Source organism: Schistocerca gregaria, chromosome 5 (genome assembly GCF_023897955.1).
Source record: "Schistocerca gregaria isolate iqSchGreg1 chromosome 5, iqSchGreg1.2, whole genome shotgun sequence".
Taxonomy (NCBI): Eukaryota; Metazoa; Arthropoda; class Insecta; order Orthoptera; family Acrididae; genus Schistocerca; species Schistocerca gregaria.
In genome coordinates this window covers 633,680,636-633,708,584 of record NC_064924.1, presented here as the reverse complement: position 1 = coordinate 633,708,584, position 27,949 = coordinate 633,680,636, and the positions used below count along the sequence as shown (strand labels likewise).

Sequence of the window (27,949 nt, the reverse complement as noted above, 5' to 3'; positions counted from 1 at the left end):
TTCACAATTGGCAGTCTGGTTATAATTCTACTGTGAAGTGTAATCCTGTAAACGTTTTGTTTTTCAACACGAGAACTAGTGAAACTCAGTGCAATGATCAAAAAATTAACTTTTGAAGAACCTGATTTTTACTTCGTTGTGACTGCATTGAGAACCACAGCGATAGGTCAGCTTAAAATGGTCACTGTGATTTATTCGGTTTGCCACTCTATTTACTTTCCTTTTTTGGAAACATACCTTTACTATTGCTAAAACGTACAGTAATGTAACACCCCTCAACAGGAGTAAAATCATTGTAATGTGATTGCCGTCGCTGTGGGAACATCTCAACTAAGCGTTGCTGTGCTGCACTCACATGGCCTTCAATTAACCAGCACACGAGGTGGATGTCGACCAATTCTTCATCAATACATCTACCCATACTACTGTTAACAGACGACTACGCTGCCGAAAACATACTCGAGACAGAACAGAGTAGTACTGAATGCAGGCTTGAGAGCGAAGGGTCATAGCTCTCGCAACAAACGGTGGCCAATGTGGAGTGACCAATTTTCGTCCAAAGCTCTGGGCGAGTTCATTCGTTGGTTCAGAAGGGGACGCCGGTAAGACATTTCCTCCTTTCGGTCAGTCAGTGATGACAGAAATGAAGCGCTCACAGTGCAATCTTTCTCAAACGATTTTACAGAAACTATTCGGTAAAAAAATCGTTTATGCTTTACTTATAGCTTCATATGTCAGGTTCATAACGATGTGCCCATCATTTCGTTAATGGTCATAGCTATTGTGATATTTACGTGAAAATAAGACACTTTGCGGAATTCGGGAAAGTACCGAATGAAAAATAGATATAGCTTTCATTTTGTGTTTGGTGTATATTACATAAAGTGCTGTTGCGTATTAAATTTGGCCAATATATTGAATTTTTCTTTAGAATTGGTTAGAGGTATCTGTCATCAATCTCGAAAACACTGATGTGATGTAACACACTCATTTGAGATCGCGCCGCGCCAGCTATAAGCCAGAGTGAAATATTCACAACATCCCTCATATTTCATAAATGGTTTCTGATATCAAAATGAGATTTTGGAAAAAGATAGCACGCCAAGAGGAGAGTATTTTACCATGTCGTTATTATGTAAAACTTCATTATCTATTGTGTTATTCCAATAACTACAGACTTTTTCGGTGAAAGAATGTAATTTTTGAGGGCCATTGATAGCTGGTAAAATAGAACGATTATGGGTTTCGTAACAACAAATGCGAAGCCTTTACTCGTCTTTTGTACTGAGGATGTGCTTTTTCATAAGCTGCTGACTTTACTTTTCCTTAATTCCTCACTTAATAAACTTAATAAACCGCTGTTTCAGAATTCTCATGCAGTAGCGTCTGTGAAACAGGTTAGCGAGGTGATACAGTGTTAACTCCACTGCTGTGTTTTGGCAAAAGAAGCAAATTTTGACATGGTAACCAGAGAAATGTGTAGGTCTTACTCTAAATTTGCCACTCAAGACGTTTCGCTGAAAGTTAAAAATGATTAACAAGCCAGTAGAAAATAAATCGCTGCATTATCGGCGCAATTCTTTTTAGATGCCAAAGAAAGCAGAGGTGGCAATAGATCTTTTTGAATGGACACCACTTAAGTTGGGTTGGGGGAGCTCAATGTTTACAAAATATGTGAGCACGGGCTCCAGTTCAGAACAGCACTTCCCCTCTTCTTCCCCCCCCCCCTCCCCCCACCGCTACCACTCGCCACACACTTCCCCACCTGACTGCGCATCTAGAGGTCATGGCATTTTGCGCACACTATAAAATGCGCATTACGCTCGTCAACAGCAACCAACGTGACTGAAGGGAACAAGTTTGCTTCTAAACAAGAAAGATGGCGCATACTATCGACATTTCCACTGTAGTTCACCACTTCCAGTACAATACGCAGATAGAAAGCTAATCAACCCAACGAAATGTAATAGCTGTGAAACGAGCCGCTGGAGATCATGGGACCGTTCACCTGAGTACTCAGATGTCCGTAAACAACCTCTGAAACTTTGTCGGTGCAGTTCTGGTTCATCCTGCATATACTCTGGAAGACACCATACAATGTACAGTGGAAGGTATGGCGATTTTCTGTCTTATACCATTTGTGGGATGGAAAGAATGACCATCACGTGTATGCTCCCAAATCTCTCTTACCTTATCCTCATCGAGCGAGGTGGCGCAGTGGTTAGCACACTGGACTCGCATTCGGGAGGACGATGGTTCAATCCCGCGTCCGGCCGTCCTGATTTAGTTTTCCGTGATTTCCCTAAATCGCTCCAGGCAAATGCCGGGATTGTTCCTTTGAAGGGGCACGGCCGACTTCCTTCCCCGTCCTTCCCTAATCCGATGAGATCGATGACCTCGCAGTTTGGTCTCTTCCCCCCCCCCCCCCCCCCAAACAACCAAACCTTATTCTCATAATGCCTGCAAGAGGTAAACAATGGTGGCAGCAGTATGTGCACCACCACACACTAAACTGTGCTGCACAATGCTTGTGGCTGGGCTGCATAAACGAAGAGAATTTGCCACAGTTCGCGAGAGACGTAAACATTACCAGGGCCTCGGGATATTGGAGATTAATTTCCAATCCAGTATCGGAATATGAGAAGGTATTGAGTGCATCTCGACTTGCAGGGGACCACTGATTTGTATGGATATTGGCGAAAGGTGGTAGGAAGCAGAGCTAACAAATAAAAGAATTAGAAACTGTGACACATCAGACGTACTTCGAAGTTGTACTGCGTTCATCATAAGAATAAACCTGATTCAGACATTACTTGACGTATTCTTCAGCGTTTGCTGGAATCTCACTATATTTAGTTCCATGTTTAGCGGAGACAAGCTGTCTCCAGCACAGTCAAGAGCGAAAATGACGATACGATTTATGCTCTGTGTTACGCGCACAGCGACTCACCGTCAGTACGGGAAAACAGCTTTACCGGCCCACGTGACTCGGGCAGAACTAGCCAGCCAGTGGATTCAATTAACATAACAGTGACGTAAATAGCCGCAGTTCGGACGGAAAAACAGACGAGCAGCGAAGCACTATAGCTTCGAATGTCATTTAATATTATGGGGCAAAACTTCGGCAGTACGCTTCGTAGAAGATCAGACGGAAAACTTTAACATGCCCTCGTTGTGAGCTAACATAGTACTGTAATTAAAAACAAGAGCGATGGAACTTCCTAACTCAAACGCAGGGTAATTTCTCTGCGTGAGTGTGGCACAAAAGCGTATTGCAGGGATTTCTTCTCATAATTAATTATTGAAGCCACTGAAGGTATTACTCAGTCGTCTGGCAGTCTCTGATGTCTTTCCGTCTCCGAATCAGAGGAATACATTTCAGCACTGTTAGTGCTATCTGCTGCACGTATAAAGTCGATCAACAACAGAATCGGCCAAGTCACTCAAGCTTCACATTTTCTCCTCTTGTTTTATGACATGCTGTTCTGCGTCCCTCCATCGTTCGGCAGTGACGTGTCACAAAGATTCATAAATTAGTTCGAGTACGACTGGTTGCTTAAGCGTCTTCTTATTTGTCAGGACAAATACATTGCCTCGGATCCAGGTCGTGTCTATTGCGTTCCGACTGCGGAAGGAGCGGTAAAAACGCACCATTTGTAGGGGTGTTCGGTGCCGTGAAAACCATTGTTTCCCATTCGCCTATCACTCTGGCTCGTATGAGACCACGTCAGCGGTATAAAACAGGAAAGACTACGATTCTTCGGCTGGCCACTTTGGCCGAGCGGTTCTAGGCGCTTCAGTCCGGCACCGTGCTGCTGCAGAGGTCACAGGTTCGAATCCTGTCTCGGGCATGGATGTGTGAGTTGTCCCTAGGCTACTTAGGTTTAAGTAGTTCTAAGTCTAGGGGACTGATGACCTCAGATGTTAAGTCCCGTACTGCTTACAGCCATTTGAACCATTTTTCATGATTCTTCATTTCTGTCCAAAAAATTCATTTTCTTTTTATTGTTTTAACCACTCTTAATCAAAACTGTTTTATAAAATATAAGAATTTATATCTGCGATCAGTAACAAAAAGACATGCATTTTTAATAAAAAAGATAGATATGTGTTAATTAGCATATCTTTGATGAATTTTTATGTTTAAATATTGTAAATAGCAATACGAAAGAAATGGAGAAAAAATAAAAGCCCACAGCGAGATCGGAACCGTCGATGCACAAAATATTTACATCTACACACATACTTCAAATGGTTCAAATGGCTCTGAGCACTATGGGACTTAACTTCTGAGGTCGTCAGTCTCCTAGAACTTAGAACTACTTAAACCTAACTAACCTAAGGACATCACACACATCCATGCCCGAGGCAGGATTCGAACCTGCGACCGTAGCGGTCGAGCGTACACACATACTCCGCAAGCCACCAGAAGGTGCGTGGCGGAGGGTACGTGTAGCACTACTGGTCGTTTCCTTTCCTGTTCCACTCGCAGATAGAGCGAGGGAAAAGACTCTCTATGCCTTCGTATGAACCCTAATTTTTGGTATCTTGTCTTCATGGTTCCTTTACGAAATATGTATTGATGGTAGTAGGAACGTTCTGCAGTCAGCTTCAAATGCCAGTTCCTCAGTCAGTAGTGTTTGTTAGTTAGTTACGTGTTCCACTGATCAATCTCACAGTAACCGTTATGTTGTTGAACGTGTCAAGTGCATAAGAAAAAATCAGCAAGCGAATAATCGGGAAAAAATCAACAGACTGGAAGAAACTAACAGAGGAAATTCAGGAAGCCATCAAATTAGGACAACTCCATCGCACCAGGAAACATCTCTGGTGGAACGCAACCTGCGATCAGGCAATCAACAACCGAATAACTGCGTGGAAAACTGAAGAAAATTGGGAGAATCTTCTTAAAACCCAAAAACAGACCTCAAAAATATTTAGAAAAAATTCAGGGATATGACAACAATAGACTCTGCGAAATCCAACAAGATTTCATCAAAAATGATAAAAGAAATTTGTATACGAATTTCAGAGAAAACTTGCAGTGGTACCAAGCGTCTAGCTTCTGCTTCAAGAAACCCGTTGGTTCTTTGGAAACTAATATGAAAAATAACTGCAAAATCTTAGGCCAATATTTCAGTTTCCTTCTCAACTGCGAACCACTCCAAGAAAAACATGTCTTTTCTTCTGCAGTATTCATACACTCCGACTTACATATCCCCGATATCGAGGAATTTATGGAGATAGTCAAACAGCTGAAAAATAACAAAGCACCAGGAGAAGATGAGATCGTTGCTGAATTCTGGAAACTAAATGATCCTATACTTATGCAGAAACTACATCATATAATATCAGACATATGGATGACGAAGCAAATACCACCCGCTACACCAAAAGGGAGACAAGAAAGACATCAACCATTACAAAGGAATTTCCTTGCTCCCAGCCGCTTAGAAAATCCTTTCCAAAGCACTTTCAAGCAAGATAAAATCCCAAGCAAATCCTCTAATTGGTGAAAACCAGGCCGGATTCAGAAAAGGACGATCATGTGCAGAACTGACCTGGTGCTTAAAAACGACATTACAAATGAGGAAATGCGGAAACGCAGTAGTTACATTCATCGAATACAGGCAAGCATACTATTCCTTGAACAGTGAAACCCTGTTTAAAATCATGGAAGAATTTGGGATCGACCGAAAGCTATAAAAAATCACAGAACAGACCCTTACATGTGCAACATACAAAGTGGAATTCGTGGGCGAAATATCAAACCATTAGAAATGAAAACTGGAATCCTACAGGGGGACGGACTATCCCCAATGCTTTTCAGTATTGTTCTACAAAGGATCGGCAGGGAATGGGAATCTCATAAAGGGCATCCAAATTGGTATCAAGAAAGAGAACCGAATTAACGTCAAGCGCCTAGCTTTCGCTGACGATATTGCAATTATCATCAATAACAAAACGGAAGTGATTCACTGAGTGGGAAAAATATATGACAATTCACAAAAAAGGGACCACGTATATGGAAAGACAGCCAGAAAATGAATCCCGTTTTATCACAAAACATGGTAAAATTGCAGAAGTCTGCCATTTTAAACACCTCGGAGAAACTATACAGTCCTCAGGATGAAACCGAATCGCCAATGAACAAAGAATCACCAAACTCCAGAAGACCAACAAGCTAACATGGAAGCATTACAACAAGAAGTGCATTTCGACAGACGAAAAATTAAGCTACTATAGAACAGTGATCCCTCCAGAAGCAATCTACGCAGCTGAAACAGTGGTAATTGATGGTCATTCAAAAATTAGGGAAATAGAAAAGCAAGAAAGACAAATTTACGGGGCAATTAACAAAAACGGCATTTGGACGAAGAGACCACAAAACGAGCTCTATATAAAGACCAAAACAGTAACAGACGAAATCAGAAAACGCCGTGCCGTATTTTTACACATATATACAGGATGTAAGACTCCAGAACAGCAAGGAAACTTTTCAGTATTATAACAAAGAGTAAGTGCGGCACAGAATGGCTGAAAGAAGTCCAGAGGGATCTGCAGAAGATCAACATAAAAACTCTCAAAGATCGCAGTGAGTGCCGGAATAAAATCACAGCTGTGAAGTTTGAGGAAAGAACATCGCGCCAGCCTGATATAAAATGGACAGGAGAAAGGAAGAAGGAGCATTCTTAGAGGATGAAGAGTTTTTGAGAAGCAAACAAGAGAAACTTCCGGAGATGAAATTATGAATTCAAGTTCAATCGCTCTTCTAAAGGGTAACAATCGTTATAATAACGATGCCTAAATGGCACAAAATGCATATATTAGTATATATTACACCTACTGATTTATTTATTCCTATTCAATAATTCACCTATGGTATAGAAATAGTTCTCACGAAGAAATGATTTCAATTTATTTTTGAAACTATTACTGCTGTCTGTCAGACATTTTATTTCATCTGGTAATTTATAGAAAAGCTTTACAGCACCATATTTTACCCCTTTCTTTACCAAAGATGGGTTAAGAAGAGGGTAGTGTAAGTCATTCTTTTTTCTGATATTATAATCATGAATGACACTGTTTTTTAAACTGGTCCATGTTGTTAAGAGCAAACTTCATTACTGAGTAAATGTACTGCGAGGCTGTTGTAAGAATTCCTAACCCTTTAAAGAGATACCTACAAGATGTACGACTAATAGCCACACACATTATTCTAAACACTCCCTTTTGAGCAGTGAACACTTTTTTCCTAAGTGTTGAGTTACCCCATAATATTATTCATTATGACAGCAGAGAGAGAAATTATACAAATGAATTTCTCCTTTTCTCCAGGGATTCCTACTTGAGTTTCCAAAATATATCCGTAACACTTGCATGGTGACAGAACCTACCGGCAACCAAATCTAGCAGCTCGCCTCCGAACTGTTTCGATGTCTTCCTTCAATCCGACCTGCTGCGGAGCCCACACAGTAGAGCAGAACTCGGGAATATATGCTGTCTCCTTTACAGATGAACCACACTTTCCTAGAATTCTCCCAATAAACCGAAGTCGACCATGCGACTTCCCTAGCACAGTTCTCACACGCTCGTTCCGTTTCAAATCGTTTCGCAACGTTACGCCCAGATATTTAAACGACGTGACTGTTTCAAGCAGGACACTAATAATGCTGTATCCGGACGTTACAGATTTGTTTTTCCTACCCATCCGTCTTAACTTACATTTTTCTACATTAAGAGCCAGCTGTCATTCATCACACCAACTACAAATTTTGTCTAGGTCATCTTGTATCACTTTATAGTCACTAATCTTCGACACCTTCCTGTAGACCACAGCATCATCTTCGAACAACAACAAATTGTCGCTCTACCTGTCCGTCAGATCATTCAAGTGTATAGAAACTAGTAACGGTTCTATCACACTACCCCGGGCCATCCCTGATCTTACCTCTGTCTCAGATGAACACTCGCAGTCAAGGAGAACATACTGGGTTCTATTATTTAAAAAGTCTTTGTGCGACTCACATATCTACGAACCTATTCCATATGCTCCTATCTTCTTGAACAGCCTGCAGTTAAGTACCGCGTCAGATAATTTCCGGAAATTTAGAAATATGGAACCTGCCCGTTGGCCTTCATCCTTAGTTCGCGACAGATCATGCGAGAAAAGGGCAAGCTGAGTTTCACAGGAGCCATACTTTCTAAATCCGTGCTGTTTCGTGGACGTGACGTCTCTAGGAATTTATTTTCTTCTAACTAATAATATGCTCTAGAATTCTGTAGCGAACAAATGTTAAGGATAATGGTATGTATTGTGCAGTTCCGTTCTTTTACCCTTCTCACATGCACTAGACGCGCTTTCTTTTTTCAATCACTTGGCTCTTTGCGCTGGTGGAGAGATTCGCGATAAATGCAAACTAAGAAGGGGTCAATGACGGAGATTACTATGTCATTCATATGAGAATGCATGCGATGATCAAACAATCATTTTCCAATGCTACCGATTTAACCACTCGTATTTAAATAAACGTATTAACTTCAAGTGCCAAAGTTACCGGAATACTTCAAAACCGATTTTCTCTTTAAACTTGTGGAAAACACTGAGAACAACATGTTTCTCACCATTTTTACCGATGTCCACTCACATCTTTCACTATGGAGCGTTAAGCAGCGTCATTCATTTTCACAGAACGTATTAACAACGCAACAATCAGAGCACGAGAACTAGTTTTTATGGAGACTACAACTGTACACGATTTTTGAAGTGAAAACTATGTAGCTAAAGTGTGATTAAGAAAAACGTTGACGGCTGTTAATACATTAGAATATCTTAAGTTGCATTTACAGTAACATAGCAATAAGATAGGTAATACACAAGTGGGACTTACTTCCAAGAGAGTAACAACACCAGAGTACATGTGCTACAGTTGTTGACAAATTATCGCGTTTATGTTTGTTTGCATCAGGTTTATTCTTATGATGAACGAATTATGCGAGAAAACAATTATTCAACTGTATGAAAAAAAACTGAATTAGTTCCATCCTACGGCGTGAAGACACTTTATTCAACAGGTCTTGTCGAAATCAGGGTCACTTTGGATAATGAGGATGAAATCGTCTTCCAAAACCCTCAAGTATCGTTCAGTAGTCACCGTGCCATCAAGGAATATCGCACAGATTATTCAGTGACTGGACGTGGCACACCAACAGTCACCCACCGAGAGTTAAGAGACTTCTATATCGCGAAATGCCGGATCTCAGTCGTCCAATTGCTCCGATTTTGTTTATTGACGAGCCCATCCAAATGTAAGTGGGTTTCGTCGCTAAATCAACCCATACTGCGCATTCAAATTCCCATCATGCCTCACTGTCCAATGTGGAGTTTCATCGTCCTAACGCAAACCGTTCAGAAGTTATGACTATTATTTCATATAGATCAATAACTGTCGCTCTGTAGTATGGACCAAGGTGCAGTTTTAACGCGGGTGATCTCCATTGACATATACACAATCACAAAACGATGTAACAGCATAGAGAATGATTGCTGAACATCAGAGAGAGAATGCTGTACCGTGAGAAGGAGATCGAGTCATTAAAAGGGGTGGGGAGCAGACGTCGATGAAGCTTAGCTTACTGCATGGATGGCTCACGTTGCTGTTGTCCCGATAAATACTCGCAATCGAAGCGGCGATCGAACCTGAGCGAATTTACTAAACTCTATCCGCATTACTGAACCGCCGAATTTTTCTACAGTCCGGCGTACAGTGAAGACCCAGCCGCGGATGAAACGGCTGTTCCGAGAAAGTCTCTCAGAATGGGGACGGTGCAGCAGTGGTGAGGGCTCCTGTTACCTGGCCGCCGCTGCAGACTAGTATACATACGCCTTCAAAAAATAAGTCTGATGTAAACCTGTTGTGCGGATCAACGGACAGTTTTCGCCTGCTGGGCCACATAAATTGAACTCTTCCTTTTTGCTACAGAGGTTTCCTGCTTTCCCGCGTCCTTGCAGCATCAGAAAGGCGGATTTTCCTCTGTCCTTACACGTTCCATTGCCAACGTTTAAATCTGAATCTTTTTGAGCGTTTGCGCTACGTTGAATTAACTATTTCTTCCTCTCAAAAGGATGGCAGCCGAAATGTGTTTACAGGTTTTGGTTTATATGCATGTCGAAAATTGTTACACTCTGAGGGGAAAACAAACGACACACCACGAAGGAAGTATCCGAACGGGATGGGAGTCGGAAGATGTGGTATACTTGTACAAACAACAAGTGATTACATTTGCAGAGAAATTAGTAGATCAAGTCAAGAGAAAGAACTTCAAAAAATGGTTCAAATGGCTCTGAGCACTATGGGACTTAACATCTGAGGTCATCAGTCCCCTAGAACTTAGAACTACTTAAACCTAACTAACCTAAAGACATCACACACATCCATGCCCGAGGCAGGATTCGAACCTGCGACCGGAGCGGACGCGCGGTTCCAGACTGTAGCGCGTAGAACCGCTCGGCCACACCGACCGGCAGAAAGAGCTACACAAATTGAGCAAGTAAGTAATGCTTTGATCACTTCTGGCCTCTATCCAAGTAGTTATTCGGCTTCAAGAGAGTTCTTCCACATTCTCCTGAGGGATATTGTGCCACATTCTGTACCACTGGCGCGTTAGACCGTCAGCATCCCGATATGGTTAAAGGGCCCGTAACGCTTCAGACGTTCTCAGTTGGGAAGAAATCCAGTGACCACGCAGGCCAAGGTAAGGTTTGATAAGAACGAAGTTTCTTGCTGGAATGTAACTCCTAGGTGGCTTGCCATGCAGGGCAATAAAATTGGGCGGAGAATATCTACATCTACGTCATCTGATATCTGATGTCGCTTATAACTTTAGACTCATTCGTTTCCGGACCAGGTCCCTAACCTCAAATTGAAACATTTATCCTTCACTATCATCCCTGAAAGTTTGTATCATCATCACATAATCAACCTGTATATGGACGGCAACTATCTCTTGTTTCATGCATAGGACTTTTCCTTGCGCTAATATCCAGTCTGCAGCAAATCTAAACAAATCAGGTTCCTTTTTTTAGTAACTACCTGATGAAAACTGGCAGCATCTGGAAGTTAGTTGTTAACTCCCAGCTATGATTCGAAGCATAAAGTTTGGCACTAAGGAGGGTGGGCCACGACTGCAGATTATTTTCAATGTTGTTGATTTGTGCAACGGTCTCTCGAGGGTGCTGCGACCAAAGAAAGTGTCGCCTGATTCTCTCTTAGATACGACACACCAGCAGCACTTGGCGTCAACTACAAAGTTCGTTTGTGGAATAACATTGTACTGGCAGTAGCAATATTGATCTTTTGGGTATTGAAATAGTCCTTTCAACAGCGTACAGCGAAGTTACACACCTCTTAAGACGTTTAAGTGTTACAATAGATCATGTTTTTCAGACAAAAGGTAACAAATGAACTAGACAAATTGCAGCATGTATGCATGACCAGCAGTCAACAAATATCACTGCATGTATGTCTTTATAGACTCGTCAGAGAAGCTATATTCGAGGTAAGTTACAAAAGTAACAGGAAGGAATAATGGGATTAAACGACCCATAGACAAATAGGTAACTAGAGAATGAGTACAAGCTGGAATTTGTGGAAAGAAATTTGGCCTTACTTCCGAGAGAAACATCAAATTAAAATCTGACTCCAGGGGAGGCGCATTAGGTTTGCATCCTTCGAGCAGCAGTGTCCATCTGCAGTGCGTCTAACGGCCCTCGTCGCGGCAGAGAAGCGCGGACTTTTAAAGCGCCATTGTGCGACTTCGGCTCTCTTCTGGTTTGCTGGTGTCTCCACGTTGGGCTCCCAGAAGACAATTTCTTGTGGTAGCCACAGTGTAGCATAAGCGACTAAAATGGCTGTGCCGAAACTGTTAACTCGTAGCACACGCTAACAGAGCGAAGACTATAGCCTTTATCGTTTGTTTCTAGTAGAAAACAAGGACATCTCGTTCCAGCATTTAAATCAGCTAGACAGGGAGAAATGAACCAGAAAGCTACAGATTATCGTTTAATCATAGCGTCATTAGTCCAGGAACTATGATGCAGAAAAATACGCTAGTGAACGCACATTAAGAACGAAAGTAAAGTGTCACTGCCAGGTAGCGTAGCTGGATGAACCTTCAATCACGCATAGAAAAAACTGCTACACTACAGTGCAGTACGGGAGATAATTGAAAGAAATACGCAGTGAGGCGGACGAAATGATATTTCTTTCAAAGACGATAACTACTCCGAAGTCAACAGGATTTTTGATGGTTCCCTGGGCATTACAAAAGGCAGGACATGGTTATTAATACGGTGTGTGATCCTGACGACCGGAGATGCATGCATTGCATGGTGGTGCCAATCTGACAAGGACGTTGACAAGGATCTCTTGCGGTAGAGCGTACCACTACTCCATCGGTCCATTTCGCAACTGCTGGGTGGCCGTTGATGCTTGGACACGTATACGCTAGTGCACTAGGTACCCTGATGTGGCGAGAGCTGCTAATATGTAATGCACCCAGTAACATTCTGGAACATGACTGATACTGAAACTTCCTGACAGATTAAAACTGTGTGCCGGACAAAGGCTCCAACTCGGGATCTTTGCCTTTCGCGGGCAAGTGCTCTACCATCTTAACTACCCAAGCGTGACTGACGCCCCGTCTTCAAAGCTTTACTTCTGCCAGTACCTCATTTCCTACCTTCCAAACTTTACAGAAGCTCTCCTGCTAACCTTGCAGAACTAGCACTCCTGAAAGAAAGGATATGCTCATATGGTAGAGCACTTGCCCGCGAAAGGCAAAGATCCCGAGTTCGAGTCTCGGTCCAGCACACAGTTCTAATCTGTCAGGAAGTTTCATGTCAGTGCACACTCCGCTGCAAAGTGAAAATCTCATTCTATGTTTGATAATCTTTACTTTGGCTGGAGCTACAGTCATGGTACGTTTTTTGAATGATGCTGCAGCCATTTGACTGTAATAATTTTTATTTTATTGTTATATGATTCAGATTTAAGCCTTGGGCCCTTTTCAAGTACAAAAAGATATTTATATATCGAAATAGGTGGGACTCGATGTCGAAAAAGCGTATCTAGTCACACAGGCCATATGTCCAGGTGACCATCATGAATAGCGTCGACGTCAGAGTAATTATTGCATTTGAATCTGTCACTAATGACAGGTCTGTCCTACATGACCAGATATGTTTTTTCGACGAGGACTATTTTCTCATACCAGTCTGAACTTTTTGACATATAAATAAGTTTTTGTGGTTGAAAATGACCTTAGGCTGAAATCTGGACGGTATAACAACAAAATAAAAATTGTTAGTCAAATGGCATCATTCAAAAAATTTACCATGGCTGTAGCTCCAGCCAAAGTAAAGCTTATTGATCATGTTCCAAAATGTTGCTGGATGCATTACATATTTGCAACTCTCGCCATATCAGGGTACCTATTGCACGATCGCAATCTTGTCGAAGCATCAACGGCCATCCAGCAGTTGTGAAATGAACCGATGGAGTAGTGGTACGCTCTACCACAAGAGATCATTGCCGACATCCTTGTCAGAATGGGACCACGATGCAGCGCATGCATCTCCGGTAACCAAGATCTCACACCGTATTAAAAAGTATATCTAGACTTTTGTAATGCCCAGGGAACCATCATAAATCCTGGTGACTCCCGAGTAACTAAGGTCTTTGAAAGTAATATCATTTCGTCCGCCTCACTGCGCTTTCAGTTATCTTCCGTACTGTGCTGTAGCCGTTCTTCCTATGTATGATTAAAGTTTCGTCAAGCTATGTTACTTGGAAGCGACACTTTACTTTCATCATTAAGGTCTGAAGATCAGTATATTTTTCTGCATCATAATTCCTGGACTATCGACGCTATGATCAAACGATAATCTATAGCTTTCTGGTTCATTTCTACCTGTGGAGTTGATTTAAATACTGAAACGTGGTGTCCCGTGTTTTCTCTTTGTTATGTATCCTGCGACTTCATGGTATCCAGCAAATACTGCACCGTCGCTACCACAAGAGGCACACGTTCTGGAACATGATCTCGTTTGGATGATTCAGGAGTTATGGTGTGTGGAGGCATAATGCTGCATGGGGTACTAACCTCCATAACTTTGAGCACAGTACGCTCAGTGGTCTACGTTGTTTGAACACTCTACCCTTACCCGTAATGAGTCTTTTCAGTGACGCATTCGACTCTGATTTCGTTTTTATGGATGACAAGCTGCAACCACATCAAAGTCTGCAGGTGGATGTGCTCTTCGAACTAGTGGATATTTAGCGAATGGGCTGGCCTAACAACGCTCCCCCCCCCCCCCCCCCCCCCCCCCCCCGGCTTGAATCCCATCGACGAGGGGGCGCACTTCACGACCATTCAATTCAATCGGGCTTGTTGAGGAATGGAACGCCCTACGACACGAACTCCTTACCAGTTCTGTACCAGCATGTGAGCTCGTTGCAAAGCACGTACCTCTGCCTGTGGTGACTACATACACTATGAACAACTACTTCCCGCCTTCTGTAATATCCGGGCGATTATCATGAATCGCGGTGACTTGAGTGTAATTATTGTGTTTGAAGAAACCGGCTGGTGTGGCCGAGCTGTTCTAGGCGCTTCAGTCTGGAACCGCGCGACCGCTACGGTTGCAGGTTCGAATCTTGCCTCGGGTATGGATGTGTGTGATGTCCTTAGCTTAGTTACGTTTAAGTAGTCCTAAGTTCCAGAGGACCGATTACCTCAAATGTTAAGTTCCATAGTGCTGAGAGCCATTTCAAGCATTTTTTGTCTTTGAATAAAAGTGTTCAAATGGTTCGAATGGCTCTAAGCACTATGGGACTTAACATCTGAGGTCAATAGTCCCTTGGAACTTAGGACTACTTACACCTAACTAACCTAAGGACATAACACATATCCATGCCCGAGGCAGGATTCGAACCTGCGACCTTAGCAGCAGCGTGTTTCCGGACTGAAGCGCCTAGAACGGCTCGGCCACAGCGGCCGGATAATAAAAGTGTCAATTCAGTTGGTCTCATTGCGTATTCCTTTCAGTTGCCTTCTGTACTCTACTGTAGCAACTGCTGCTATGTTACACTGCTGTCTTACATAATGCCAAAATTGCGTCCTTAAGTTTTGCACAGCAGTGTATATGTAACTAAGCCCAAACGACTGTATTATTCGGTTGCCTACGGCTGGGTCAAATTATTTTGTAAGCCATTCAGCCCCTATGAGAAATGAATTAAAGCTGCATAAAGATCTTCGTTGAAATGGCATTATATAACGCCGTATGCTTTCATTGAAATTATTCTTTAATGGGCGACAGGCTTCGGTCAACGATCATTATCCAGCACCTGCTGAAGAACTAGATTCCATTTTAAATGAAGCAATTGAACTGAAAAAGAAAAACAAAATATTATGAATAATTTCGGAGTACTGGCAAGGTAATGCTAGACAAGAGGACCAGTTGATTTACGAATCGTTTATTCATGATTCTTCGCCGTTTTATTTAGCGTGTTCCTCGAAAGATTTTATGTAACGGGGCCTCTTTATGGCTAAGCATCGTCGATAAATATTGCATTTGTGTTATTGTCTACCTTTTGACGCATATATGTAACTGTATCTGTTAACACAAATGTAAAGTATTGTTGCATACTAAAATTTTTCTACAACCTTTTTACCTGTGCTGTGAATTCATGCCTTTTGTACACCACGTGCTGGACAACGGTGCTTGACCAAATAGTGTACATGGAAGAATACATTATACAGTATATTATGCTGTTACGCAAAATCACCTCTGAAATTTATCAAAAGTGTGAAACAAAATCATTAAAAAGTATTTTGTATAAATAACATTACGATTGCAAGCAAAACGCCTTCATTGGGTATTTCATTTACTTAATTAAATGAGGAGTTATGTAATTGTCAGTTATGTTTTATAGACTGTGCTGCTTACAAACTGAACCATGTTTAGTGCCTGCAACAAAGTGCTTCCTATAAGATTCTTTTTGCGAAACCCGTAAATATATCCTTTCAGTGAGCAAATACACAATTTTCGATTGGGGAAAACGAAGGCTGTTGTTTATAAAGGTGCTGCCAAACCGCAACATACAACAGAATTACAAACGAAAGTACAATATAGTTTCTACGCACACTGTCCGCTCAGTGATAAACTGAATGTTCAGAACAATAACGTAGCTCAGTAAATAAAACTGGGAGCCCGTGCTCTGCAACACGCCTCAAGGAATTTGGCCGTCTCGTTAGAGAGGGTAATTCAGTTTCCTCTTTAAAAACTGATTTCGGCCGTAATGAGAGAACGGATCGAACAATTCGTAATCGCGGAATAAATCAAGTGCCAGCAAATCGTTACAGCACAAACTAAGTTACCTGACCCCGCCCGCTGTTTCTGGAACGAAGGAGAGAGCAAAAAGAGGACTCGTGATGTAGCCTTTGCCGACAAATTAAACTTCGCCGTGCAATATTGCAAAGTTTTTTTTCCATCGGAAGCACTTAACAAATTTACATGTCTAATGGGAAACTGAGTTCAGGGTGTACTGTGTAATCGTTCATTTTTATCTCGGACTTAAATAAAGGTCGATGTCTTTCTCGATTAGCCTTTCAAAAGCACGTAAAACAGCGCTGTGACGTGGGGAACTGCAGAGGAAAAAAAACCGTTGCAATAAAAATCATTTTTCAGAGACATGGTGAATTTTTTTGCGTTAGTTTTATCGTTCCTGTTATGGCTGCTCATGTATTAATATCCGTACATCCCTCTGTCTGTCTGTCTGTGTGTGTGTGTGTGTGTGTGTGTGTGTGTGTGTGTGTGTGTGTGTGTGTGTGTGTGTGTTTTAGTGTTTGTCCACATCTCCTCCTCAACCACTGGACCGATTTCATCCAGACTTGGTACACACACCACTTTCTATCAGGTGAGAACCACCTCACCAGCCTATCACAGTTCTGGCGGTATGACGTCATAAACAGTGAGACGCTTGAGAAACTGCCTGAATATGCATGATGAACAAATTTATTACTTCTGTGCTACTAATACGAATTCTTTACAGACGAATGGAAAAATTGGTCGAAACTGAAATCGGGGAAGATCACTTTGGATTCCGTAGAAACATTGGAACATGTGAGGCAATACTGACCGTACGACTTATCTTAGAAAGTAGGCGAAGGAAAGGCAAACCTACGTTTATAGCATTTGTAGATTTAGAGAAAGCTTTTGACAATGTTGACTGGAATACTCTCTTTCAAATTCTGAGGGTGGCAGGGGTAAAATACAGGGAGCGAAAGGCTATTTACAATTTGTACAGAAACCAGAGGCAGTTATAAGAGTCGAGGGGCATGTAAGGGAAGCAGTGGTTGAGACGGGAGTGAGACAGGGTTGTAGCCTATCCCCGATGTTATTGAATCTGTATATTTAGCAAGTAGTAAAGGAAACGAAAAAAATATCGGAGTAGGTACTAAAATCCATGGAGATGAAATAAAAACTTAGAGGTTCGCCGATGACACTGTAATTCTGTCAGCGACAGCAAAGGACTAGGAAGAGCAGTTGAACGAAATGGACAGTGTCTTGAAAGGAGGATATAAGATGAACATCAACAAAAGCAAAACGAGAATACTGGAATGTAGTCGAATGAAATCGGGTGATGCTGCGGGAATTAGATTAGTAAATGAGAATCTTAAAGTAGTAAATGAGTTTTTCTATTTGGGGAGCAAAATAACTGATATTGGTGGAAGTAGAGAGGATATAAAATGTAGACTGGCAATGGCAAGGAAAGCAGTTTTGAAGAAGAGAAATTTGTTAACATCAAGTGTAGATTTAAGTGTCAAGATGTCGTTTCTCAAAGTATTTGTATGGAGTGTAGCCATGAATGGAAGTGAAACTTGGACGATAAATACTTTGGACAAGAAGAGAATAGAAGCTTTCGAAATGTGGTGCTCCAGAAGAATGTTGAAGATTAGATGGGTAGATCACATAACTAACGAGGAGATGTTGAATAGAATTGGAGAGAAGAGAAATTTGTGGCACAACTTGATGAGAAGAAGGGATTGGTTGGTAGGGCATATTCTGAGCCATCAAGGGATCACCAATTTAGTATTTGAGGACAGCGTGGAGGGTAAAAATCGTAGAGGAAGACCAAGAGATGAATACACTAAACAGATTCAGAAGGATGCAGGTTGCAGTAGATACCAGGAGATGAAGAACCTTGCTGAGGATAGAGTAGCATGGAGAGCTGCATCAAACCAGACTTGGACTGAAGACCACAACAACAAACAACTATTCCCAAGGAGCTTCGCAGGCAGTAGTCACATATGTCGCTAAATGCACGTGCAAAAATATAGCACGGTACCACGCATAGCTCAGGAGATGTGACGTCATAAATACCGAGATAAATGAAAACTGACTCATTCTTCATGACGTTTAAATTTATTATTTCTTTTCCACTATGTCCGCAGTACACTTTACAGACAGTACCTACGCATCCCGCTGAATGTGCCTACACAAACAGATCAATGTATGACTCTTAGTTCGAGAGATATGCCGTCATAAACATGTCACCTCATGCATCAAGTGTTAACCCACTTATTCTTTACTACAAAGACACTCCTACAGTTGAGTGAACTTAAGAAAGTCCCTGAGACCTGACAGCCCTTTTTACGACTTTGCGCTGCGAAACGCAAAGGGCTGTAGACTGCAAAGCTGTGAATACGTGTCGCCATAGGGACGTTTACAAACTAACATTGTAGACACAAGGAGCTACTGTACTCACACATTTGTACATTATGAATATTTCTATGTACGACTATTTCACTATTTCAAAAGTATTTTCACGAATATATGAAATGTTTCCATATATTTATTGGTCGCGTGTGAAGTATGTTATCAGCAAGAATTAATCAGTGCCTTCTCTGCCCGATAGTAGCAATGGAGATACTATCGAAGACAGTGCCGCCAAAGCAGAGTTGCTAAACACAGTCTTCCGAAATGCCTTCACAAAAGAAGACGAAGTAAATATTCCAGAATTCGAATCGAGAACAGCTGCCAAAATGAGTAACGTAAAAGTATATATTCTTGGAGTAGTGAAGCAACTTAAATCACTTAATAAAAGCAAGTCTTCTGGTCCAGACTGTATACCAACTATGTTCCTTTCGGAGTATTCTGATGCATTAGCTCCATACTTAACACTCATATACAACCGTTCGCTCGACGAACGATCCGTACCAAAAGACTGGAAAGTTGCACAGGTCACACCAATATTCAAGAAGGATAGTAGGAGTAATGCACTTAATTACCGGCTCATATCGTTAATCACGATGTGCAGCAGGATTTTAGAATATATATTGTGTTCGAACATTATGAGTTACCTCGAAGGAAACGGTCTATTGAGAAACAGTCAACATGGGTTTAGAAAACTTCGTTGCTGTGAAACACAACTAGCTCATTATTCGCACGAAGTGCTGAGTGCTATTGACAAGGGATTTCAGATCGATTCCGTATTCCTGGATTCACAGAAGGCTTTTGACACTGTACCACACAAGCGGCTCGTAGTGAAAATGCGTGCTTATGGAATATCGTCTCAGTTATGTGACTGGATTTGTGATTTCCTGTCAGAGAAGTCACAGTTCGTCGTAATTGACTGAAAGTTATCGAGTAAAACAGAAATGATTTCTGGCATTCCCCAAGGTAGTGTTACAAGCCCTTTGCTGTTCCTTATCTATATAAACGAATTGGGAGACAATCTGAGCCGTCATCGGTTGTTTGCAGATGACGCTGTCGTTTATAGACTAATAAAGTCATCAGAAGATCAAAACAAATTGCAAAACGATTTAGAATAAGTATCTGAACGGTGCTAAAAGTGGCAGTTGACCTTAAATAACGAAAAGTGTGAGGTCATCCACATGAGTGCTAAAAGGAATTCGTTAAACTTCGGTTACACGACAAATCACTCTAATCTAAAAGCCGTAAATTCACCTAAATACCGAGGTATTACAATTACGATTAACGCAAATTGGAAAGAACACATAGAAAATGTTGTGGGCAAGACTAACCACACACTGCGTTTTATTGGCAGGAGACATAGAAAATGTAACTGTCCTACTAAGGAGACTGCCAACATTACACTTGTCCGTCCTCTGTTGGAATACTATTGCGCGGTGTGGGATCCTTACCAGATATAATTGACGGAGTACATCGAAAAAATTCAATGAAAGGCGCCACGTTTTGTATTATCGCGAAATATGGGAGATAGTGTCACAGAAATGAGACAGGATTTGGGCTGAACATCATTAAAAGAAAGGCGTTTTCCGTGCTAAGGAATCTTCTCACGAAGTTCCAGTCACCAAATTTCTCCTCTGAATGTGGAAATATTTCGTTGACACCGACCTACAAAGGGAGGAACGATCACCACGATAAAAAAGGGAAATTAGAGCTCGTACAGAAAGATAAAGGTGTTCATTCTTTCCGGGCGCTATGCGAGTTTGGAAGAATAGAGAATTGTGAAGATGGTTCAATGAACCCTCTGCCCGGCACTTGAGTATCCATGTAGATGATGTAGATGTAGATGTGAAAATACAGTTCAGTTTTTGTGCCTGTTTATAATAAAATTTCAAAATGTGGATTTGTCAGCTAGTTCCTAATAAAAGCCGAATAAAAGAATGATTCTGTAAGTGTTTAGATGAATAAGTTACTCACAAGTACGGAATAACCACAGACTATCCTCTAACTCTTTGGAAGAATGCCACGACACTCTTTGTAATCTCTATGAACTCCACTTGTTCATATCTGTGTGCGTAATTCTTCAATAATGATGCAATAAAAATATGCTTGGGAACTCATTATAAAACAATCACAGTAACATAAAAAGTTTTAGCAACTTCCGGCTGAAACACTAGTCTTCTTGCTGTGGAGGAGACGTAAGTATTTAACATCCCGTCGACGCGAAGCCCATTAGGAATGGAGCCAAACTCCGGTTAAGGGAAGCATGGGAAAGAATACAGGCCGCGTCCTGTTCATACGAACCATACCGTAATTTTCCTTCAGGGGTTTAGCGAAATCATGGTGAATGTAAAAGTGGACGAGTAAATGAGGATTCGAATCGCAGTCGTCCCATCTGCGCCACCAGTGCCTTAGCATAGGGCCATGTCCCTAGGTTTGTTTTGTAGGAGAAGCTGTCGTCCTTTAAGATACAGTCTTTCAACAGAGCCAACCTGCGATGGAAAAGAATACCGTTGCACTTTGCATCCCTTTTGGCAAGCTCAAATTTTACTGATTATCGACGTTTCGGCAATCAGATGCGGAGCAATAGCGTTCTTGTGAATGCAGTACGTTATGGGCTGTTGAAATGATACTGGCACACGCCTGAAGTAAATCAAGTAAGCAAAATAGACTATTGACTGTTTAAATTGCAGTACAGTGAAGTTGGCCTACCATGAAAGTCAAACGGGAATATACTGCACTACGTGCTTGGATATAAAAATTATTTGAGCACAGCTTCATGTTCATTTTTTTCTACAACGAAAAATGACGCAGGGGAGTTCTAATTAGAATGTTGTTTGTGATAAGGTCGGTATGCCTCGTGTTAGAAGGGGAGCGCTGGCGGGCACGTGTCGTGGTATACATACACAAACATTATCACACTCGTCATAACTTCCTATGAAGTTGGGCATCAAGAAAATATTTTCGCTTTCGGAGGACGAAGTTGGAGATAGAAATGTAATGAAAAGATGTCGCCGCTCTGAAAAACGCCATTCTTTCAATGAATTTCACTCCAACTCGCGTAACATTGTCCCCCATATTTCGCAATAATACAAACCGAACTGCCCTTCTTTGAACCTTTCCGATGTCCTCCGTATGGCTCCCATACAGCACAGCAACACTCCAGAAGAGGACGGACAAGCGAAGTACACGCAGTTTATTTCGTGTATTTTTTGCATGTCTTAAGTGTCCTGCTAATAAAACGCAGTCTTTGATCGCCTTCCTTACAATATCATCTGATCGATCGTTCCAATTTAAGCTCTTCGTAATTGCAATTCCTAAGTACTAAGCTTAATTCAGGGCCTTTAGATTTGTGTGATTTATCACGTAACCGAAATTTAGCGGATTTTATAGGACCCGTGTATATAAAACACACTTCATTACTTAGGGTCATTTGCCGCTTTTCGCACCATACAGGTATCTTTCTAAATTATTTTGAAGTAGGTTCTGATATTCTAATAACTTTACTAGACGGTTAATTACAGCATCATCTGCAAAGAATCCAAGATAGCTATTGAGATTGTCGCCTAAATGATTTATATAGATTAGGAACACCAGGGAGCCCGTAACACTTCCTTGGGAAATTTATGCCACTCATGTTGGAAAAGCTCTGTTGAACTGTCCCTCAAATATCTGTAGAGTGTTACAACAGGAAATTACTTTAGTTCCAATCATAAATTGCTTGTTGCCAGACTTATAAATCCCGTCCGCATTGTGCAGAGTTTATCAAAAATACTTGGAGTTTAAATGACATGGATACATCAACAAGTTCACAAATGTCAATAATAATTTCTTATGGCTCACGATCTGTAATGATATAGGAATGTGGCACTTCAAAAACTATATTTATAGTACGTCTATCGATCTTCCTTTTATCTTAACTCTATTCTCATTTAAACCCTCAATGAAAGAGAACAGTTACTTTTGTATATTTTGTGGGGTCTGCTGCTCATGAAAAGAAAGGGAGTCGAAATAGTGGAAATGGAGACGATAACGATCATAACAAAAATAGAGTCTCACGATCATCACTCAAAGGTGACACTCAACAACAATCAAATTCGACAGCAGTATCTGTAACTATAATTGTCTCCGCTCATTATTCTCACTCAACAACCGAACTAACTTGTGTTCCAGAGACGATTGAGAAATTGCATTTAAAATTGATTGCAATGAAAAGATCTGGGTTGTTATATTGAGCTAACTAACCAGATATCAGTGGAAAAGAAAGAGCTCTTACTAAATCCTTCGATGCCGTCAGTGAATTATGATTTTGAAAGTGATGCAACGCATTTGCAAAGAAAATTTAATCTTAGTTGGTTAGATCAACATGAATCGTAGCTAGCATATTACGAGATACTAAAAGATGCCCTACGCAAGCACTTTGTTTTATTCTCTCCTGGCCCGCATCTCATGGTCGTGCGGTAGCGTTCTCGCTTCCCGCGCCCGGGTTCCCGGGTTCGATTCCCGGCGGGGTCAGGGATTTTATCTGCCTCGTGATGGCTGGGTGTTGTGTGATGTCCTTAGGTTAGTTAGGATTAAGTAGTTCTAAGCTCTAGGGGACTGATGACCATAGATGTTAAGTCCTATAGTGCTCAGAGCCGATCCTCTCCTGTCACTGGCGCTGTTAGAGGCAGTTTGTGATCATCTGTCATCAGGCCCCTCACAAAATTCAAGAATACGCATGAAGACTCTCGGGAACACTTTAAATTCCAGCTTCATTTAACAGCGTCAGCTGCAGCAAAAACGTTTTTGAACATGTTCATGTGGACGTCCAACTGCAGAGTGTGCATCAAAAAGTGACTGATGAAAGCAGGATAATGTTGTCATCGGTTCTTTCTTTTGGTGATGTTAGGGATAAAACATTCATTGACATTAAAAAAGACTTACGCAGTCTTGCCTGATAAAGCAGCAGACATATCCAGAAAGAAACAGTTGTCAATAGGAGTGTGGTTCTACGATGTAAGCAAAGTGAAAACCTGAGAATGACTCGTGGGTTTTGTAGAACTAGTCACAAAATGAATCATCAACCGTGGGAGTAATGATAATTTTTTGATTAATAATAGTCGTGTAGCAGAAGACTGAGTAGTATTTGGCTTCGATAGCAGTTCTACAACAACGAGCAGAGAGAGCGGTTTACAAGCTGATTTAAGAACGAACTACTATCGAGCGTCATACGAAACTGCTCAAGCCATAAATTGAACCTTGTGGTGAACGATGCAAATGCAATGCCGGAAATTAAAAATATTGTTGCCAGTATAAAAGACACTGAAACCTCTTTTTAATAATCGATTACACGTCGCAGATAGGCTCCCAGGTTATTACAAATGTCTGAGACGAAATGGTCTGAAAAATAAATCCATCGCACTATTTTCTCAACATTTACAGAGGTTGTGAGAGCTCTAGAAAAATTGCCTGCGAAGGGAAATTATGCAATGAGACAATCTGCGTATCAGTTGAATTCAGCCAGTACAAAACCAATGTTCATCTCAGATAAGTGTTCTGCCAATAAATTGATTCATATTCCCTCAACATTATCTACAAATTCCTTACACAGTCCAATCTCGCCACTTTCACGAATGATGATGAAATGATGAGTAAAACACAAACACCCAGTCCCCGGGCGGAGAAATTCCCCAGTCCGGCAGGGAATCGAACCCGAAGCTCCGTGATCCAGAGGCATCAACGCTAGCCACTAGACCACGAGCTGTGGCAGCAGGTTGAGACGCGCCGTCACCTGACACTGCACAAGTAACGCATCGTCGTTTCAGATGTTCCAGTTATGGGCACAGCGTCATGATGCACGCAACCGTGTGTAGATTGTTCGAGGAACACGAACTATGCTATATTTTTTCCGTCACCGTCATAGGGACCCAATACCTGACTAAATGATACGGGGTATCGTTGCGTAAATAACAAATCGCGCCTCATTCGCATAGCCGACGATTGGGACATTTTCTCCAGATCTCTCACCCACTGAAAGAATCAGGTACTGGGTAGCCGAGAGATCGGAACATTATCACTCGCCAGCTATTAGGAAAGATGAAATAGAGTTAAAGAAGCAAAGAACTATGTACCCTCTTTAATGAAGCTAATTTGGATACAATGCCTTGGAGGTTTAGAGCCATTTTTGGTGCAAGGAGTGGCAGCTGTGTGTACTAAATTTCGCACTTCTGACACACGAAAATCAAGTAAAGTTTTAATCACGTTCTCCCTCTTCTGCACTCTATACTCCTAACAAGAAAAATTTCATTACTTTTCTTCTTTTCTGGTGTTGTAATTTTTACGCCAGCAGGGTGAGATACAGACCTGTTGACGTGACAGGTATCTGAACCAAGTTCTCCTGGAATTCGTCCTCAGTATCTTCACTACTGCACAACCTCGCTCCGTAAATGATCTCACTATCGAGACAAACTTAATATCAGACCACAGAGCGGAATTTCTCGTATATAGTTGATTTAGTGTAGCAGGAAGCCAAAATTTAAAATGTGTAATACTACTGGCTACACTATTATAGTGTACGAGACACAAATGTAGGATGGATGACGTAATGGCAGGCCGTCCGGAGTGGCCGAGTCTGCAACCGCGCGACCGCTACGGACGCAGGTTCGAATCCTGCCTCGGGCATGGATGTGTGTGATGTCCTCAGGTTAGTTAGGTTTAAGTAGTTCCAAGTTCTAGGGGACTGATGACCTCAGAAGTTAAGTCCCATAGTGATCAGAGCCATTTGAACCTTTTTTGATGTAATGACAGCTTTTGTATCTCTTCCAGACATTTGCGGAACAGTCTTTTGTACGTAGAAATATTTACAGATCTAACTGATAATCAAAATCCTACAACATTACAATATTTATTTCATAACAAATAATAAAATGTCATTTAAAAACTACACCTGTACAGTTATGTTTTGTTCACACGATTTATGGTCATAGAGAATTAATGGGGATAAAATATATCACGGCAAACATATTTGTGGTACAAATAAAAATGATTCAAATGTCTCTGTGCACTATGAGAATATGTGAGGTCATCAGTCCCCTAGAGCTTAGAACTACTTAAACCTAACTAACCTAAGGACATCACACACATCTATGCCCGAGGCAGGGTTCCAACCTGCGACCACAGCGATCGCGCGGTTCGAGACCGAAGTGCCTAGAACCGCTAGGCCACCGCGGCCGACTTTGTGGTACATAAATAACAATTACAAGAGACGGATTGATTAATTACTTATCAAATTGGTTTAACTTTTTTACAGACGTATTTATATGCATTTCCAAGAATATCAATACCATAGAATTATCTGATTTATCATGAACGATAATTTCTGCACGTGCAGAAGAAGGAGATGAATTCGCAGTCTTGGGTACATTGTCGTATTACCGAACTGGAATTACCACTTCATCCAGAAAGTGTTTTCTAAAAGGTTTCAACCCTACCTGACCAAATAAACCAGACAACAGATTGATAATAGCAGAATGTAGGGAAAAAGTAAATTACTTGCGCTCCAGTTTGACGACGCCGTACTTAATTAGTCTCGTACTTTTTAATTACTTAACTCTCATACGTCCTAAATACATTTATCATGAATTACAACAATTATATCATCTAGACACACTTTCGTTCCTACTTGTAGCTTGTTTATGATTCAGTTTGTTTAGTGACATTTTATTAAATCTTTTGTAAGAATTGTCAATACGTAACTTACAAGCAAACGTTGAAATAATCAAATTCTTTGTTGCAAGACAAATATCTTTGTGGGTAAATTAGCATTTGCATACGTAAGTGCCAACTTAAGTTACATTTGTTGTGTGCAACTTTCGCGAAAACTTTTTCCTAGATCTTTTTTCATAGCACAGCATTGTGACACTGGCATTGCCGTCAACACCCAGTCACGAACAAATATATAGATACATACTGAAAGCATTATTTGCTGGTGGATGTCATCGATACCGGTAAAACAGTGAAGTGAGGCAAACACTAAAAGTTTATGAAAACAGCGTTTAACATATTGAGGAAAGACATAACCCCAAAAAATTGCGAGGGATTTATGTGCGTCTCATAGCGGTTCATACCTTTCTTCATGAGTACACTATGGGCTCCCGTAGTTGGCATAAACAAAGTCTTAAAAGTGCATCTAAAGAAAACGTTGTGTCATGTCAGACTAAAACGAAAAAATTTAACAAAAAAAAAAAGAAAAAAGAAGCAGATGAAGGCAAACGTACTGTGTTTCTCCTGAAATTTAATACGTATTTTTAGAATATTGTTTAAAGGTCTGCATGTTCTCAGAAATGAATTATTAGATGTCTGCTTGACAATTAGAAGGAAAAAGGCTTAGTGTTACACAAAACAGGTGGGTCTAGAGAGAAAAAAATATTTATTTCGCAAACATGATTATAAATCAGTCATCGAAATTAAGGAAAAAATATCAATAATTATTGTTTTCTTTATCGAATGTAATTTTTTAATGTATCTTGTTAAGGAATTTTTAAGGAGGATAATAACAGTATTTGAAAGTGCCTTGCAGCCCCCTTCGGGGAGCCTGACACATCGCGGAGCGTGGCCGCCGCTCACCTTTTACGCGCGCGCCGCTCAGAGACTTGCGTCAAGGGCAGAGAGGTCCGCTGCCGGGTTGTCGCCGCGTCGCTCGCCTTAGCTGCCTGGCCGGCTGCCCGCGTCCACTGCCGCAGCGCGAGTGACGGCCGCAGACGGCGCCGGCCGCCCTAGTGCCCGCGACCACCGCGCCGTGCAGCGGCGCTGCCGTCGCCCCGCCGCCGGCGTACTAAGCGCCCCCGGCAGACTCGGCTACCCGCGCAACTCGCGCCGCGGCGAACTAATCCGGTCCTTTGCCCTCCTAATCCGTGTTTTACTGCTCCCGTTCGGCAGCAGGTTTATTGTCTCGCATTAAATGCTCTGTCTTCCTAACACAATTTCTTTCATTTCACATTTATAGTGCCACGTATTTTACATTCATATTGGCATTAATAGGAGCGTCCTCTTTGTCCCGGAGCTTTGTTACTGTTTGCGTTTAGAGCTTCACGTTGCACTGTGTGGGGTATCGGAAAATTTTCGGTATCAAAGAGCTATAACGGGTCTGACGAACAACGGAGAAGGTGGAAAATTCGGTGCCAGAAATCTGAC

The 27,949-nt window shown here is 41.5% G+C and overlaps 1 protein-coding gene across 5 annotated transcripts in view; it reads right to left on the bottom strand.

Moving 5' to 3' along the window:
* The window catches only part of LOC126272274 (protein madd-4-like), a 2,033,115-nt gene extending 2,005,607 nt beyond the window's left edge, over positions 1-27,508 (bottom strand). For 2 of the 5 annotated variants that reach the window (XM_049975021.1, XM_049975022.1), the window contains exon 1: positions 27,383-27,507. The gene's annotated coding sequence lies outside the window, so the exon portion shown is untranslated. Of the gene's footprint in view, positions 1-27,382 lie in introns of all 5 variants that reach the window. The other 3 variants (XM_049975023.1, XM_049975020.1, XM_049975019.1) reach the window with 2 other exon arrangements.
* Positions 27,509-27,949: the final 441 nt, after the last annotated feature.